The sequence below is a fragment of the Schistosoma haematobium genome, chromosome 2, assembly GCF_000699445.3.
Source record: "Schistosoma haematobium chromosome 2, whole genome shotgun sequence".
In the NCBI taxonomy this organism is placed as follows: Eukaryota; Metazoa; Platyhelminthes; class Trematoda; order Strigeidida; family Schistosomatidae; genus Schistosoma; species Schistosoma haematobium.
The window spans coordinates 9190700-9209727 of record NC_067197.1 but is presented as its reverse complement, the minus strand read 5'-3'; positions in this window follow the sequence as shown (position 1 = coordinate 9209727).

The window sequence follows — 19028 nt, the reverse complement described above, 5'->3', positions numbered from 1 at the left end:
ACGCTGGACGTTTTGAAAATATTCTCAGTGTACTAACTAACGTGTGTAAATACTTTTATTATTTTGAGAGACTTTAATTACTCTACTTTCAAAATAGTCAGTAATTGTAAGAGATAAATGAGTGAAGGTTGTTAAATACGTTAGTTTGTTTAAAAAAAACCGAGCGAAATACATCACAGGAGCTTCAGAACTGATTCAAGGTATATTGTTATTTATCCCAACTAAAATCCATGAAAACATTGTGCTGCAAATCCAAATAGAGCGCAATATTTCAAATACAAAGAATTATAAAACAGCAACCTTCGAATCTGGCACCTTTTATTAGGCAATCCACTAAATGTACAGGAAGAGTTTGTCGTTGTTCAGAGGCCAAAACAAAGATCGGTGGGTAGGTAGTTGATAAAAGCGCTATCTCGAGTGTCGAATTCTTCAAACACAGTTAACAATGGGTCAACTGATCAGCAAAGCAGATTCATCAACACATACTAGGAACAAAGCAAGATCCTCAAATACAACACAGAGAATACCGATCAACCAAATCACACTTCATGGAGAAAAACTGGAAGAGGTAGAAACGTTCACGTACTTGAGAAGCATAATTGAAGAACGTGGAGAATCTGATGCAGACGTAAATGTGAGAATTAGAAAGTAAGGACAGCATTCCTACAGTTGAACAACATGTGGAGCTCAAAACAACTGTCAACAAACATCAAAATCTTTAATATGAACGTCAAGACAGTCCTACTGAACGGAGCTAGAACTTAGAGATCTACCATAATTACCATCAAAACAGTACGAGTATTTATAAACAGTTGTATACACAAGATACTCAATATGCGTTGGTCGGATACTATCAGCAACAGCCTACTGTGGGGGAGAATGTATCGATAAATAAATCCCCAAAATAAATAGCTCTGTGAGTTTTCGACGTTGGATACTGACCACATTAGTTTGAATGGACTCACCTAACTGAAGGCGCTCGGTCATGCATCCGCAAAAGTTCACGAGTGGGAACGCCGTGCTCAACATCCTCTGTAATCGCTAGCCAGATTAGATCAGACGATCCTTGATATATAGATAACCTATCAAATATATCTTCGAACCTCCTCACTTCTGTTTTTTATTTTACTTGGTGGGTATGATTCGTATTATGAGGTGTTACTAGTTAAAGCGTTGTCAAACTCCGAATACCTGTGGCATCTTCAAGAGCAAACCAGCTTCCAGCTGAAAAGGAAATAAGAAAAAGACGCTGTATGTAGACATCCACCTGACTGGAAACGGAAAAGAGGAAGACCAAGTAACATATTGTGTCGATATTTCAAAGCAGACATCAGAAGAATGAGCAGCAACTGAAAACATCTGGAAAAGGTTGTCCAGGACAGAGTTTGATTGAGAATACTGATGAGTGGCCTATACTTCTCCGTGAGTATTAATAGGAGGAAGGAAGTAAATACTCCTAACAACACTGCAAAAATTTCAGATGCACTCAAGGCCGCCTGCCGTTTCATTTCCACGACCTTGGAAGGCCTAAAATTAGTCACCCATTCCATAGTTCATTTGCTGTGTGTTTGTAGAGTATCTGTTTGGTTAAACGGAGCAAAAGGTGGCAATTACTAGTTAGTCTCAACAAGTGCGGGATCATACATTTTGGAAAACATCCCTACGATTTACAACTTTACTTAAATAAAAGTAGGGTTCCAACACACAGATCAGTGCACGATCTTGCTATTACTTACACAGGAACCCTAAATTTGAAGAACATGCCTCGTCTATTATTCCTAAATATAAACAGCTAGTTTCTTTCATAATAAAAAATTTGTTTACAAAAAAGTCTAGGCTCATTCTTCACAAAATACGCATACGACCCTCCCTTGAATATTGCTCTTTCATCTTCTCAAACATGAATACCACAGTCAATATAAGAGTAGAAGATGTCAAAAGACGCTTCATATGCCGACTGCTAGGATGTGACTCCATTGTCAACTACAAAGATAGATGTAAGCACCTCTTCTTAGAACCTTTACGGTACTATCTAATATTTCTCTACAAAGCAATACATGGACTCTCATTTGTAACCTCCTGTCCAACCATGATCTATAACTCAGTCTAAAGACTCAAAAGCAACGTGTAGAATTATGGTCTACTATGATATTAGTACTGCTCTAATAATAGATCTCGTCCTAGTGTAGCGGTTGTTGCGGGAGAACTGAAGACATTGGGCTGATAGAAACCTTTATTTTAAATATTATTAATTCACTGTGTTTTGGGAAGTAATTGTTTTACTGAACTCTTGAACGTGTTTGTTTATATCACTATTTTTGAACATTTTGGTGCTCTCTTTATCTTTAGTTTGTTAACTGGGAGTTTTTGCTCCGGGAACCTACAAAATTGAAGAACGACTTTTGGTCGATTATTTGTGAATTGCGAAATGCGCGTTACTCATGAAACCTCTTGCCGATCAACTTTGCGGAAATACGAAATCCATTAACTTGGACGACACCGCACGAAAAGCATTCTCCACGATTAAGGAACTCATCGCTAAATCAACAATGCTTGCACATCAGGACACTCAAGTACCCATTAGCATCGCAGTAGAAGCATCCGACTCAGCAATCGGAGGAGTCTTACAACTATGGGTTAACAACTCCTGGCAACCTTTGGCATTTTTCTCTAGAAGGTTGCTAGACACCGAATCAAGGTACAGAACATTCGGTAGGGAACTCCAAGCTATGTATTGTGCTGTACGGCATTTCCAACACTATATCGAAGGCCGTGAATTCACTCTTTTCACGGACCATAAACCGCTCACTTTCTCGTTAAGCTCGCCTTCAGACAAGTACTCTCCCCGTGAGTCCCGACAACTGGACTACATTTCGCAGTTTACTTCAGATATTCAACACATCTCTGGAGCAAACAATGTAGTTGCAGACGCCTTATCTCGCATAACTTCCTTGAACAGTTTCCAAGGAATCGACCTTCTTAAACTCGTCCAGCTTCAAAAAGAAGACACTGATCTTCAGCACGAGTTATCGTCTACAACCCTTAAACTACGCATCAAACAGATGGGAACAGGTAGGGAAACCTTACTTTGTGACACATCTACAGGTAGGGATCGCCCAATTGTGCCGAAACATTGTCGACGCAATGTCTTCAATACATTGCACAAACTTTCTCATCCAGGTGTTCGTGCAACCATCAAGCTCATAGCAGAACGGTTTTGCTGGCCTGGCATGAATAAAGACGTGGGGGAGTGGGCACGCTCCTGTGTAAGCTGCCAAAAATCTAAGGTTATCAGACACAATAAATGTCCTTTAGGCTCATTTAAAACTCCCGGTGCTCGTTTCGACCTTGTTCATCTGGATTTGGTGGGACCTTTACCAGATTCAAATGGATAGTCTTGCCTCTTATCCTGCGTAGACCGTTTCACTCGATGGCCAGAAGCAGTACCTATCAAGGACATCACTGCTGAAACAGTGGACCGCACCTTCGTAGAACGATTGGTAGCAAACTTCGGCTGCCCTTCAACCATCACTACAGATCGTGGACGCCAGTTCGAATCTGGACTTTTCCGTTGTCTGACTGCACTATTAGGAACCACTCCCTTCCGAACGACCGCCTACCATCCACAAGCAAACGGGTTGGTAGAACGTTTTCACCGACAACTAAAGGCTTCATTATCAGCTGCAAACGTTTCACAGTGGACAGACGCTCTTCCACTCGTCTTACTAGGTATCCGCAATGCAGTGAAAGCTGACATTGGATACACTGCGGCTCAACTCGTTTATGGAACGACACTTCGACTTCCAGGAGAATTCGTGGATCCTTCATCCTCTTCAATGAACATGAATCTAACCTCCTACACGAACAGGCTTACAAACGCAATGCGTTCAGTTAAACCTGCTTCCACTGGACCACAATCAATCGATGTTTTCGTTCAACCTGACTTACGATATAGTACACACGTTTTCGTTCGTCGAGACTCGCATCGACGACCATTCGAATCAGCATACGAAAGACCTTTCAAAGTTCTTCAACGTGAATCTAAGTACTATATAGTCGATAAGAACGGAACAAACGATAGCATCAGTATCGATCGCTTAAAAGCAGCGTATTTAGAAGGAAATCCTATTCACGTCGACTTTCCTTTGGGACAATCGCACAACACGACTCCTACACTCATAATTCCTCAACCGACAACCAACACTAGCAATGATACTCCGAATGTATCTGAAAATAAACTTAGAACAAGGCGTTCTGGAAGAAGAGTAAGATTTCCAGAACATTTAAACGACTACTGCACGTAAGGCACTACTCGACATTTTACATTATCTCGATCTTTCTTTTTACGATATATGATATTTTTTAAAAAAGACAATTTTAATATGCTTATATATTCATATTTTTATTTAAAAAAACGAAACGAAAAAACATTATAAAAATCCATTTTTTAACGATATTATCTGTATATGAGTTCATTTTTCAATTTTTTTTCGCCCGCATCGTGTTTTTACACGCGTACGAGTGTATTTCGACATACACTTACATTTTCTTTTTTGCTTTTCTAGGACGGCTGGAAAAGAACGATGAAGCTTACGAGGAGCCGAAATTTTCATCGTGCTTTTTTTTTACTATACTGTACTTCACGGTCCCATATAGTAAGGAAAGACGTCCAGACGCTGCTAAACCTAGCAAGTACGTGGTCTTAAAATCATGACTCACTGTTACACACAAGTTCCTCGTGAAACCGTAACTCGACAGACACTTCCCCGCTTTGTTGTGCCTATTTACCTTTGCATCCACAAAGTGCATGTAGGCACATTTTGCCGCGTCGTTAGACATCAGCCACTCTTTAGACCAGTTAATCACAATCCGTTCCACTCTTCGCCGATGACACACAGATTTGGAGACCCATACATTGTATGTCAGGTCGAATAATATTATAGGATAATCTCAAACCACCTGTGACATGGATGGACGGATAGTCCATAGAAGTGAATTCTAACAAGTGCAAGATGATGCAATTAAATGACTATGATGATTCATATCACTACACAATGAGTGGAGTAATGTTACCCAAAGTAATGAACTATAAAGATTAAAGAGCCATAATAAGCAGGAACCACAAAAACTACGAGTAACTGTAAGGCTGCTACTGCAAGAGGCTAAATGGTTTTATGGGCTATTCGCAAGTCTTTTCAGTGTTCAGATGAAGATTATTATACCTGACATTCGTGAAACCGAATTAGGATTATTGGATTAAAGCAGCGAGTCCTTGTTTCAAGTATAAGGCGGATATGCTGTAAAAAGTCCAACGACGAGTGACTAAAACGGCAAAAGGTCTTTCAAGCCTATCTTATGAAGACAAACTGAGATACATCAAATTATTTCCGTTATCTTACCGTAGAATATATGGTGATCTAACACTGGCTTATCGTATACTGAACGATGACCTTGATATTAATATGTCTAATCCTTCCCTTCCCTTTAGAAATGATCAGTTGAGAGGATATTCTAAAAAAGCTTAAAAAACCAAGATCAAATCGTTTACGTCTGGACTTTCGTTTCTCACACCGAGTAGTGAATTACCGGAATTCTCTACCAGAAGACGTAATATCAACACCTTCTGTTGGTATATTCAAACAAAACTGGACCTCCGCAATGTTACAAACTGCAAAGGTTAATATAGGTCGACAGACCTCCTATCCTTATTACTGAAGACTGAAGTGGTCGATGTCTAATCCAATACGCGCGATTTTCGAACAGGAAGTTTAGTCCTAACGTGATTTGCATTTATCAAACTTTTGCTGTGTTCTTACGCAACAAAAGTACCATTTCAGTTCTAAAGAATCTATCCTGAGCTATACGTTCGGTAGATTACTTTTTTTGAGTCTCACTATATTAAATAGTTACCTGTGGTTTTGCCTCAGATTACTATTCGGTTTTTTTTGTTTTTCACGTATAGACTAGTTTCAGTTTATATCACTCGTTTTGTCCATTTTTGTCCGTTCTCAGTGTGCTTTTTAGTGTATTTTTTTTAAAAGGCTTAGGCTCTTGCAAGCATCTATAACATAGTTTGCTTCAACACAGTCATGAAAAACTCATGCAAACGTCCGGGATGCCGTTTTGCTGTCACAACTGGCATGCAGTGCGACAACTGCAAAGGTTGGTTCCACGAAACATGCACAGATCTGACAGCAACTTCTTACAACAAACTCAGCAAGTCAGACCAAAAGTGGGTATGTGTCACGTGCAGCACGGACGCAGTTGTCTTGTTGAGTAACATCATTGTCCTACTGACAGGTCTTCGGAACAAGTTGTCAGTTAACTTGGATAACACTAGTAAAAAATCCGGTCGACAAACAAGAGCGTGTGACGGACTCAAAAACAAGGATGTCGACAGGCATACCATCGATGGAGCATCCATCAACACTAATGATGACGTGTCGAGGCTCAGCACCATCATTACGTCGACAGTACTAGACTCCCTAAGCAAACTCGGGTCTCCCAGCTCAGGGTCCCTGGACACAACAGTGGTTCCCAAAAACCCTGTAGGTGATTCGACCCACGTTAAGAGAGCCCAAAAGAACCAGGCATCACCGCCTAAGCCGAGCAACCCAAGTGTTGCTGCACGGAAAATAACTGGTGATTTGGTCGCACAGTCTACCCCCAAGACTGTTCGTCCGGTCAATAAAGAGCCCAAGATTCAAAAACGCACACTGACCTCCAAACAACAAGTTGTTAAACCTGAACCCATCGTGAAACCTGGTAAATTAACAACAGTTCGTGACGATTCTCTCATTATCATGAACCTCGTTGACAATCCTGACCTTCCTCTCAGTCTGCAGGACAAAAACGACAGGATGCTCTGGGGTGAATTGAACAAGAAGCTTGAACTTCCTAGAATAGAGCCTTTAACGGTCACCCGGCTCACTCGAGGAAAGGATTCTAAGCATCTAAATCACCCGAGGCTTCTCCGAGTAACATTTAAGAATGCTACCGACGTAGAGGACGTCTTGCTAGCAAGTCACTTGCTGAAATCAGATGGTAACGTAAGAATATTGCCCGACATACCGTACTCTGAGCGCAATATCATACGAAACATCCCTAAAGAATCTCGCGAGAAGTTTTTCCGCGGTAGAAACATAATTGTTCAAGGTATACCGGAAAATGCAGACCCTACTCAATCACATTCTGACATCAGGGAATGGAAATTCATCAAACAGTCCTTGAGGCTCAAACACATACTGACTCAGCATGTGACGAGACTAGCCAAGAAGGACGGTGACCCCAGACCCCGTCTAATGAAGATAACCTTCCCATCTTCCCACATGGCGGCTGCAGTTCTGGAAGCATTTCGTGCTAATAGACGTCGATTGCCACCTGGAATCCACATGCACCCGGATAGGCCATACGAAGCTAGGACCAAGAACAAAGGCAAGTTGGAGTTGACCATTCCACTTGTGGACTGTCTAAACGATAAAAAAACGTGTAAAGGACAGGGCCTACCACCTCGGCAAACCTCATATAGGTGGGCTACCTGTCCATTCATATAAGGTTCATACAGAAAAACAGGACGAAGCTCACGCGTTCCAAATTGAAAGCATAAACTGCTTATATATGAACGCCGCGAGTCTACCAAACAAACTGGATGAACTACGTGAACTTAGCAACGCTAATAAGGCCCATCTGATAGGAATATCTGAAACCTGGATATCTTCTCAGTTCTCGGACCAAGAGTTAGCATTACTTGGGATGACTTTGTTCCGCAATGACAGAAAAACAGGAATTGGGGGCGGAGTAGCCATATACATAAGCTCTTGCTTGGAGGTGCACCAAGTTCACAACCTCGAGTTTAACAATCTTGAGGAATCCATATGGTGCTCTGTAAGATTGTCTAGTACTTCGAGGTGTCTAGTCGGAGTCATTTACAGAAAGCCAACTGCCGACATCGAGTACGATAGTCGTATGCTGGAAGGACTATCCCGCTCTATCCGTCTCGGTTTCACACACATCCTGATTCTAGGGGACTTTAATCTCCCTAGAGTCAACTTCGCGGAACACACGTACACTGGAGGCGACAACTCAATTGAAGCTCGGTTCTACAACCTCATCGATGACTTGGGCTTATATGAAAACGTGAGGTCGGCAACTCGTTGGAGAAACAGTCAGACACCATCGCGCTTAGACTGTGTATTCACTAACGAAGAACTCCTAGTCGACAACCTCTCAATCCTGGCTCCTCTGGGAAAGAGCGATCATGCCGTCATAGTCTTCAGTTTTGTCATCAAAACTAAGCTAAGGTATCCCAACAATAATTTGCGTTGGAATTTTAAATGGCTGAATGTCCCAGCTCTACATGACTATCTACAACAGGTGGTTTGGGATGTTCACCCTCAACTCGATGTGGATGGTCATTGGGACTTCTTACTGCACACGCTCTTATGTGCTACAGACCATTCAGTTCCTCAAACGGTTCCCAAAAGCTCCAAGCCACCTACGGTAATCAAGAACCGTACCCTTCGCCTGCTAAGCCGCAAAAGGCACTGCTGGGCGGAATACAAACGAACTAATAACGATGGAGCGTATAGGCAATATAAACATATCAGGAACATATGCACGAAGGCTATAAGAGAAGACAGGCTTCAGTACCAAACAAAGCTTATGGACAAATTCGCCTCTAGCCCTAGAAGCTTATTCCGTTATGCAGCCTCCCTTCGTCAAGCCAAAACAGGAGTTTCTCAACTGGTAGGTCTTAACGGCCCGACCAACAACGATGGCGACGCCGCTAACCTTCTGGCGGCACATTACTCTCAAACATTTCAACCGGCTGACATCAACTTTACTGACGACAATTTCATCTGCAATTCCACAGGACTTTCTGAAGTGGACCTAAGCGGTGACTTGGTGTTCCGGAAATTGCAGCACATGAGACTAGACACTTCTCCTGGCTTGGATACGGTTCGTCCTGCCATACTGAGGGAGGCAGCCTCAATCCTGGCAACGCCGCTTAGCGTGATGTTTTCACACTCGCTTAGCCGAGGCAAATTACCGGAAAATTGGAAGTTGGCTCACATCACACCAATTTTCAAGGATGGTCGACGCAATGAACCTTCAAGTTATCGGCCGGTGGCTCTTCTGTCATTACCTTCAAAACTCATGGAGTCCCTGATATGCGACGGTTTAAATGACTATCTACTGTCCTTAAATTTCTTCTCACCCCAACAGCATGGTTTCAGGAAGGGTTACTCTTGTATAACCAACCTGCTAACCGCGGTGGACAGATGGACAAGCATCCTCGATTGCAAGGGAAAGGTTGATGTCATTTACCTTGATTTCTCAAAAGCTTTTGATAAGGTAAATAACTTGTGTCTTATCAAAAAGCTCAAACGACTAGGTATCAAACCAACCCTAGTCGATTGGCTTACTTCATACCTAAAAAATCGACACTTTAAGGTTAGGGTTAATTTCACTTTATCTCAGGCTATGGAATGTCCTAGTGGGGTCCCCCAGGGCTCAGAACTAGGGCTGTAGAACTATGGTCTACTATGATATTAGTACTGCTCTAATAATAGACCTAATCGTGGAAGTCACACCATCGACTACACCAACTCACTGTAACGTATCAATTACCAATACATGATGTAGAACAAGGTTAGGCTAGAGAAAGAACAATATATTTAACATGAATAGAAGATATAAGGTAACATTTAGATGGACCACGCCTGCATGGTCGAGCCATGCCATCCGATCAAATCCAGTCCATTCAATTCATTGTTCGCGCCTTCTTCATTGTTAGATATTTCTCCGCGTTAAATGTTGAATATCTATTTTCTGAGTAGTCTTGTGTGGTTATGGTCAAATGCCACTACACTACTCTCCCACCAGAATCAACGTGATGTTGGTTCGATACCAAATTGGATGGGATCGTCGCGCGCCGGAGGTTACCAAGGATAATAAGAATCCTCCGGGTATTGGTAAGCTGAAAGATAAATCAAAAAGAAGGCGGCAGCACCTGGTCGGGAAATACATGTAATAATTTTAAAATATCTGCCTTCATGCTTAAAACGCATGAAATGAAAATTTGGGTGAAGATTATTTGAGCTATAAAAAATGGGGTTGCAATAATTATAATAAAACGATGCGTGTTAATAACTTAACTTATAGGTAGTAATTATTTTGTGTTTAGAAATATTAAAATAATCAATATTTTAGAAATGTTAATATTGGTATTAGTTTTGGTTTAACTTATGAAATCAATTTACAATTATGCCGGTAACCTGTCCATATGTGGTTTCTAATTGCATCTGTATTAGTAGGCTAACTGAAAGAACAAAAGTATTAACGTGGAGAAGAATTCCAACTAGTGTTCCAGTTAGTTTGATACGGTTTATTTAGTTACGTGGAGATTTTCTCAACCTCATTTTTACTTGACCGTGATAGAATTTAGTAATACTACTAATACACATGAATGGTTATCAAAACAAAATTTAAATACGTGAGTGATAATTATATGAATTTTGGACAGATAGCTGGGAACAAATCGTTAAACATGAGTGTATTCGTAAGAGACATGCTCTAGACTCAATGTTCTGATCTGTGGCAGACTATTTATTTATATTTATACTTGCCGGCTGATTGGGCATACAAGTCAGTTGCAAGTATGCAGTTTATCATAAGGCGGAATACGATTTAATTGAGATATAGTGGTTATAAGTTATTAAAATCAGTTAGACCTGTGTCATATGACGAAGTGATGTGGTGCTGCAAGATGTATTTAGCTAAGTTTTTACAAGAGATGATTAATAGTGAGTGATGCTCATGTGATTATCAGGGAGAACATAAGTTGTAACCAGGGGAGTACACTCCCAACTCATGTCTATGATAATGGCTTGAACCTTAGTCAGTGTTGGGGTAAATTCGACATTGATGTTTTCAGTTTGCAGGAGATTTGCTCGACTGCTTATACTGATTATTTGCATGCATGATTGTGTCGCTAAACCATCAATAAGACTGACAAGGTTTTGAGATATTTACTGAATGAGCAACTGAGAGAGAAACATACTGTAATCATCTGTGATGGATGAAGATACCAAGAAAACAACACCATTTAGTGATAATTATAAGTCAATTTGTTGACCGATTTTGTTAATAGTTTCATTAATTTTATCAATCATATTACGTGATTGTCAAGTCATGACAATGCTTTATGACGATATCCTGAAACTATCATGTTTAACTAGTTATAGTGTTGATTGAAGATTAGTCAGTGGAAAAATAGGTATTTTGCTTTAGGTGATTCGAAATTATCAGAAATTCGTAGTGTTACAGAATCCGAGACGCCTAATTTATATTATAATTTCAATTCAGAAATATTCGTTTGGTGTTAATTCTAGTAGGCTACGGAGTTTTGATTTTAAACGTTTGTTTAGCCAACAGCTACCTAGGGATTTAGTTATTTTACTAGTGCAGTTGATAGTACCTAAATTTTTAATCTTATTATCCGAACTATGTTCGCATTTTAGGCTGCTAATATGATAAACCAATACATAAACTTAAATACGATTAGCAACAACGACTATGATGGGCTTATTAATAAATGTTAAAGGCGATCCAGATGATAATTGTACATTTAGAAGACATGGAGATATAGTGTAACGTATGTATGGGCCAGGTTAACATGCAGGTTGTTGACGTATATGACGATTTAAAAATAATGAACATGACCAGATAAATAATTTTAAAGTTAAGACTGCTTGTGAAACTTCAGGCAGGAATATGACGCATTATAAACATTCCATAAGAAGTCACTGCATTTAGCCTAGGGACACTGGAAAATATATACATGTTAAGTAAAAAATCATTAAGTAAAATAGTTGAACTCGCCTGGGTTGTTTTTGAAAATTAGATTATTCAGTGGACGACATATATAACGCCATTCGTGAGGAGTAGTAATGATCCAAAAGTATCCAGAATAAAACATGCAGTATGGCAATCACTTCCAGGGTGCTTGATGTTGTTGAGGTTTTTGGGACTCGCTCTGATCAGAACAACTGAATGAATCCAGATAATTGTGTGTGCCACTGAATGAGCCATCTAAAATGAACTTATGATTGCAGAAAACTTATAGCTGGAACTCACCGTATTTTTGGAGAAGTGTCATCCTTGTTGTTTGGCAATGGAACTCGAGAATATGAAATTAGGCAGGCAGTGGTCGGAAGAAAAGATATTACAAGATAGTGCATAGTTTAAAACAGGATGAGGTGTTAGGTGAAGGAACACAGATAATTAGATCCAGACAAGTATTTAGTCCCTGATTGCACTGTTAGTCAATGTATATTTACGCTATTTACAGGTCATATTTGCTAGAGCTTGATGTTTAAACAAGACTATGTCGCTGAAGCATGTAAATGCTATTAAAGCTTGTTAACAAACCATCAAAGCTAATTAGTTATAAAAAAGACCAGTTTTTATCTATTGAGCTAGTGTGTCATGAGGACTAATCAATATAACGTTACGATAATGCATGTGAGCATTAATCAGAGGACTATTAGAATACAGGGTTAACATAAATATAAAATCGATCGAGAAAGTTGAAGTGAAAATAAGGATTAATAATAACAGGTTGCGTTTCTTTAGTTGGGCTCACCAATGTAGAACTATGGTCTACTATGATATTAGTACTGCTCTAATAATAGACCTAATCGTGGAAGTCACACCATCGACTACACCAACTCACTGTATCGTATCAATTACCAATACATGATGTAGAACAAGGTTAGGCTAGAGAAAGAACAATATATTTAATATGAATAGAAGATATAAGGTAACATTCAGAGGGACCACGCCTGCATGGTCGAGCCATGCCATCCGATCAACTCCAGTCCATTCAATTCATTGTTCGCGCCTTCTCCATTGTTAGGTATTTCTCCGTGTTAAATACTGAATATCTATTTTCTGAGTAGTCTTGTGTGGTTATGGTCAAATGCCACTACACTACTCTCCCACTAGAATCAACGTGATGTTGGTTCGATACCAAATTGGATGGGATCGTCGCGCGCCGGAGGTTACCAAGGATAATAAGAATCCTCCGGGTATTGGTAAGCTGAAAGATAAATCAAAAAGAAGGCGGCGGCATCTGATCGGGAAATACATGTAATAATTTTAAAATATCTGCCTTCATGCTTAACATGCTTGAAAATAAAAATTTGGGTGAAGATTATTTGAACTATAAAAAATGAGATTACAATAATAATAATAATAAAACGATGCGTGTTAATAGCCGTTGGTTAACAACTTAACGTATAGGTAGTAAGTATTTTGTGTTTAGAAATATTGTGATGAATATTGTAGAAATGTTAATATTGGTATTAGTTTTGGTTTAAATTATGAAATCAAATAACGATTATGCCGTTAAGTTGTCCATATGTGTTGAATTCCAATTACATCTGTATTAGTAGGCTAACTGAAGGAATAAAAGTATACCGTGGAGAAGAATTCCAACTAGTGTTCCAGTTAGTTTGATACGGTTTATTTAGTTACGGGGAGATTTTCTCAACCCCGTGTTTACTAGACCGTGATAGAATTTAGTAATACTACTAATACACATGAATGGTTATCAAAATAAAATTTAAATACCTGAGTGATAATTATATGAATTTTGGACAGATAGCTAGGAACAAATCGTTAAACATGAGTGTATTCGTTAGAGACATGCTCTGGACTCAATGTTCTGATCTGCGGCAGACTATTTATTTATATTTATACTTGCCGGCTGATTGGGCATACAAGTCAGTTGCAAGTATGCAGTTTATCATAAGGCGGAACACGATTTAATTGAGATATAGTGGTTATAAGTTATTGAAATCAGTTAAGCCTATGTGTCATATTACTAAGTGATGTGGTGCTGCAAGATGTATTTAACTAAATGAGTTTTTACAAGATGATTAATAGTGAGTGACGCTCATGTGATTATCAGGGAGTACATAAGTTGTAACCAAGGGAGTACACTCCCAACTCATGTCTATGATAATGGCTTGAACCTTAGTCAGTGTTGGGGTAAATTCGACATTGTTGTTTTCAGTTTGCAGGAGATTTGCTCGACTGCTTATACTGATTATTTGCATGCATGATTGTGTCGCTAAACCATCAATAAGACTGACAAGGTTTTGAGATATTTACTGAATGAGCAACTGATAGAGAAACATACTGTAATCATCTGTAGTGAATGAAGATAAAAGAAAAACAACACTAGTGATAATTATAAGTCAATTTGCTGACTGATTATGTTATTATTTTCATTAATATTATCAATCATATTACGTGATTGTCAAGTCGTGACAATGCTTTATGACGATATCCTGAAACTATTAAATTTAACTAGTTATGGTGTTGATTGAGGATTAGTCAGTGGAAAAATAGGTATTGTTGCTTTGGGTGATTCGAAATTATCAGAAATTTATAACGTTAAAGAATCAGAGACGCCTAATTTAATGATAAATTTCAATTCAGAAATATTCGTTTAGTGTTAATTCTAGTAGGCTACGGAGTTTTGATTTTAAACGTTTGTTTAGCCAACAGCTACCTAGGGATTTAGTTATTTTACTAGTGCAGTTGATAATACCTAAATTTTTAATCTTATTATCCAAACTATGTTCACATTTTAGGCTGCTAATATGATAAACCAATACATAAACTTAAATACGATTAGCAACAACGACTATGATGGGCTTATTAATAAATGTTAAAGGCGATCCAGATGATAATTGTACATTTAGAAGACATGGAGATATAGTGTAACGTATGTATGGGCCAGGTTAACATGCAGGTTGTTGACGTATATGACGATTTAAAAATAATGAACATGACCAGATAAATAATTTTAAAGTTAAGACTGCTTGTGAAACTTCAGGCAGGAATATGACGCATTATAAACATTCCATAAGAAGTCACTGCATTTAGCCTAGGGACACTGGAAAATATATACATGTTAAGTACAAAAATAACCCAGTAAAATAGTTGAACTCGCCTGGATTATTTTTGAAAATTAGATTAGTCAGTGGACGACATATATAACGCCATTTGTGAGGAGTAGTAATGATCCAAAAGTATCCAGGATAAAACATGCAGTATGGCAATCACTTCCAGGGTGCTTGATGCTGTCGAGGTTTTTGGGACTCACTCTGATCAGAACAACTGAATGAATCCAGATAATTGTGTGTGCCATTGAATGAGCCATCGTATTTTTTGGAGAAGTGTCACCCTTGTTGTTTGGCAATGGAACTCGAGAATATGAAATTAGGCAGGCAGTGGTCGGAAGAAAAGATATTACAAGATAGTGCATAGTTTAAAACAGGATGAGGTGTTAGGTGAAGGAACACAGATAATTAGATCCAGACAAGTATTTAGTCCCTGATTGCACTGTTAGTCAATGTATATTTACGCTATTTACAGGTCATATTTGCTAGAGCTTGATGTTTAAACAAGACTATGTCGCTGAAGCATGTAAATGCTATTAAAGCTTGTTAACAAACCATCAAAGCTAATTAGTTATAAAAAAGACCAGTTTTTATCTATTGAGCTAGTGTGTCATGAGGACTAATCAATATAACGTTACGATAATGCATGTGAGCATTAATCAGAGGACTATTAGAATACAGGGTTAACATAAATATAAAATCGATCGAGAAAGTTGAAGTGAAAATAAGGATTAATAATAATAAGTTGCGTTTCTTTAGTTGGGCTCACCAATGTAGAACTATGGTCTACTATGATATTAGTACTGCTCTAATAATAGACCTAATCGTGGAAGTCACACCATCGACTACACCAACTCACTGTAACGTATCAATTACCAATACATGATGTAGAACAAGGTTAGGCTAGAGAAAGAACAATATATTTAATATGAATAGAAGATATAAGGTAACATTCAGAGGGACCACGCCTGCATGGTCGAGCCATGCCATCCGATCAACTCCAGTCCATTCAATTCATTGTTCGCGCCTTCTCCATTGTTAGGTATTTCTCCGTGTTAAATATTGAATATCTATTTTCTGAGTAGTCTTGTGTGGTTATGGTCAAATGCCACTACACTACTCTCCCACTAGAATCAACGTGATGTTGGTTCGATACCAAATTGGATGGGATCGTCGCGCGCCGGAGGTTACCAAGGATAATAAGAATCCTCCGGGTATTGGTAAGCTGAAAGATAAATCAAAAAGAAGGCGGCAGCATCTGATCGGGAAATACATGTAATAATTTTAAAATATCTGCCTTCATGCTTAACATGCTTGAAAATAAAAATTTGGGTGAAGATTATTTGAACTATAAAAAATGAGATTACAATAATAATAATAATAAAACGATGCGTGTTAATAGCCGTTGGTTAATAACTTAACGTATAGGTAGTAAGTATTTTGTGTTTAGAAATATTGTGATGAATATTGTAGAAATGTTAATATTGGTATTAGTTTTGGTTTAAATTATGAAATCAAATAACGATTATGCCGTTAAGTTGTCCATATGTGTTGAATTCCAATTACATCTGTATTAGTAGGCTAACTGAAGGAATAAAAGTATACCGTGGAGAAGAATTCCAACTAGTGTTCCAGTTAGTTTGATACGGTTTATTTAGTTACGGGGAGATTTTCTCAACCCCGTGTTTACTAGACCGTGATAGAATTTAGTAATACTACTAATACACATGAATGGTTATCAAAATAAAATTTAAATACCTGAGTGATAATTATATGAATTTTGGACAGATAGCTAGGAACAAATCGTTAAACATGAGTGTATTCGTTAGAGACATGCTCTGGACTCAATGTTCTGATCTGCGGCAGACTATTTATTTATATTTATACTTGCCGGCTGATTGGGCATACAAGTCAGTTGCAAGTATGCAGTTTATCATAAGGCGGAACACGATTTAATTGAGATATAGTGGTTATAAGTTATTGAAATCAGTTAAGCCTATGTGTCATATTACTAAGTGATGTGGTGCTGCAAGATGTATTTAACTAAATGAGTTTTTACAAGATGATTAATAGTGAGTGACGCTCATGTGATTATCAGGGAGTACATAAGTTGTAACCAAGGGAGTACACTCCCAACTCATGTCTATGATAATGGCTTGAACCTTAGTCAGTGTTGGGGTAAATTCGACATTGTTGTTTTCAGTTTGCAGGAGATTTGCTCGACTGCTTATACTGATTATTTGCATGCATGATTGTGTCGCTAAACCATCAATAAGACTGACAAGGTTTTGAGATATTTACTGAATGAGCAACTGATAGAGAAACATACTGTAATCATCTGTAGTGAATGAAGATAAAAGAAAAACAACACTAGTGATAATTATAAGTCAATTTGCTGACTGATTATGTTATTATTTTCATTAATATTATCAATCATATTACGTGATTGTCAAGTCGTGACAATGCTTTATGACGATATCCTGAAACTATTAAATTTAACTAGTTATGGTGTTGATTGAGGATTAGTCAGTGGAAAAATAGGTATTGTTGCTTTGGGTGATTCGAAATTATCAGAAATTTATAACGTTAAAGAATCAGAGACGCCTAATTTAATGATAAATTTCAATTCAGAAATATTCGTTTAGTGTTAATTCTAGTAGGCTACGGAGTTTTGATTTTAAACGTTTGTTTAGCCAACAGCTACCTAGGGATTTAGTTATTTTACTAGTGCAGTTGATAATACCTAAATTTTTAATCTTATTATCCAAACTATGTTCACATTTTAGGCTGCTAATATGATAAACCAATACATAAACTTAAATACGATTAGCAACAACGACTATGATGGGCTTATTAATAAATGTTAAAGGCGATCCAGATGATAATTGTACATTTAGAAGACATGGAGATATAGTGTAACGTATGTATGGGCCAGGTTAACATGCAGGTTGTTGACGTATATGACGATTTAAAAATAATGAACATGACCAGATAAATAATTTTAAAGTTAAGACTGCTTGTGAAACTTCAGGCAGGAATATGACGCATTATAAACATTCCATAAGAAGTCACTGCATTTAGCCTAGGGACACTGGAAAATATATACATGTTAAGTACAAAAATAACCCAGTAAAATAGTTGAACTCGCCTGGATTATTTTTGAAAATTAGATTAGTCAGTGGACGACATATATAACGCCATTTGTGAGGAGTAGTAATGATCCAAAAGTATCCAGGATAAAACATGCAGTATGGCAATCACTTCCAGGGTGCTTGATGCTGTCGAGGTTTTTGGGACTCACTCTGATCAGAACAACTGAATGAATCCAGATAATTGTGTGTGCCATTGAATGAGCCATCGTATTTTTTGGAGAAGTGTCACCCTTGTTGTTTGGCAATGGAACTCGAGAATATGAAATTAGGCAGGCAGTGGTCGGAAGAAAAGATATTACAAGATAGTGCATAGTTTAAAACAGGATGAGGTGTTAGGTGAAGGAACACAGATAATTAGATCCAGACAAGTATTTAGTCCCTGATTGCACTGTTAGTCAATGTATATTTACGCTATTTACAGGTCATATTTGCTAGAGCTTGATGTTTAAACAAGACTATGTCGCTGAAGCATGTAAATGCTATTAAAGCTTGTTAACAAACCATCAAAGCTAATTAGTTATAAAAAAGACCAGTTTTTATCTATTGAGCTAGTGTGTCATGAGGACTAATCAATATAACGTTACGATAATGCATGTGAGCATTAATCAGAGGACTATTAGAATACAGGGTTAACATAAATATAAAATCGATCGAGAAAGTTGAAGTGAAAATAAGGATTAATAATAATAAGTTGCGTTTCTTTAGTTGGGCTCACCAATGTAGAACTATGGTCTACTATGATATTAGTACTGCTCTAATAATAGACCTAATCGTGGAAGTCACACCATCGACTACACCAACTCACTGTAACGTATCAATTACCAATACATGATGTAGAACAAGGTTAGGCTAGAGAAAGAACAATATATTTAATATGAATAGAAGATATAAGGTAACATTC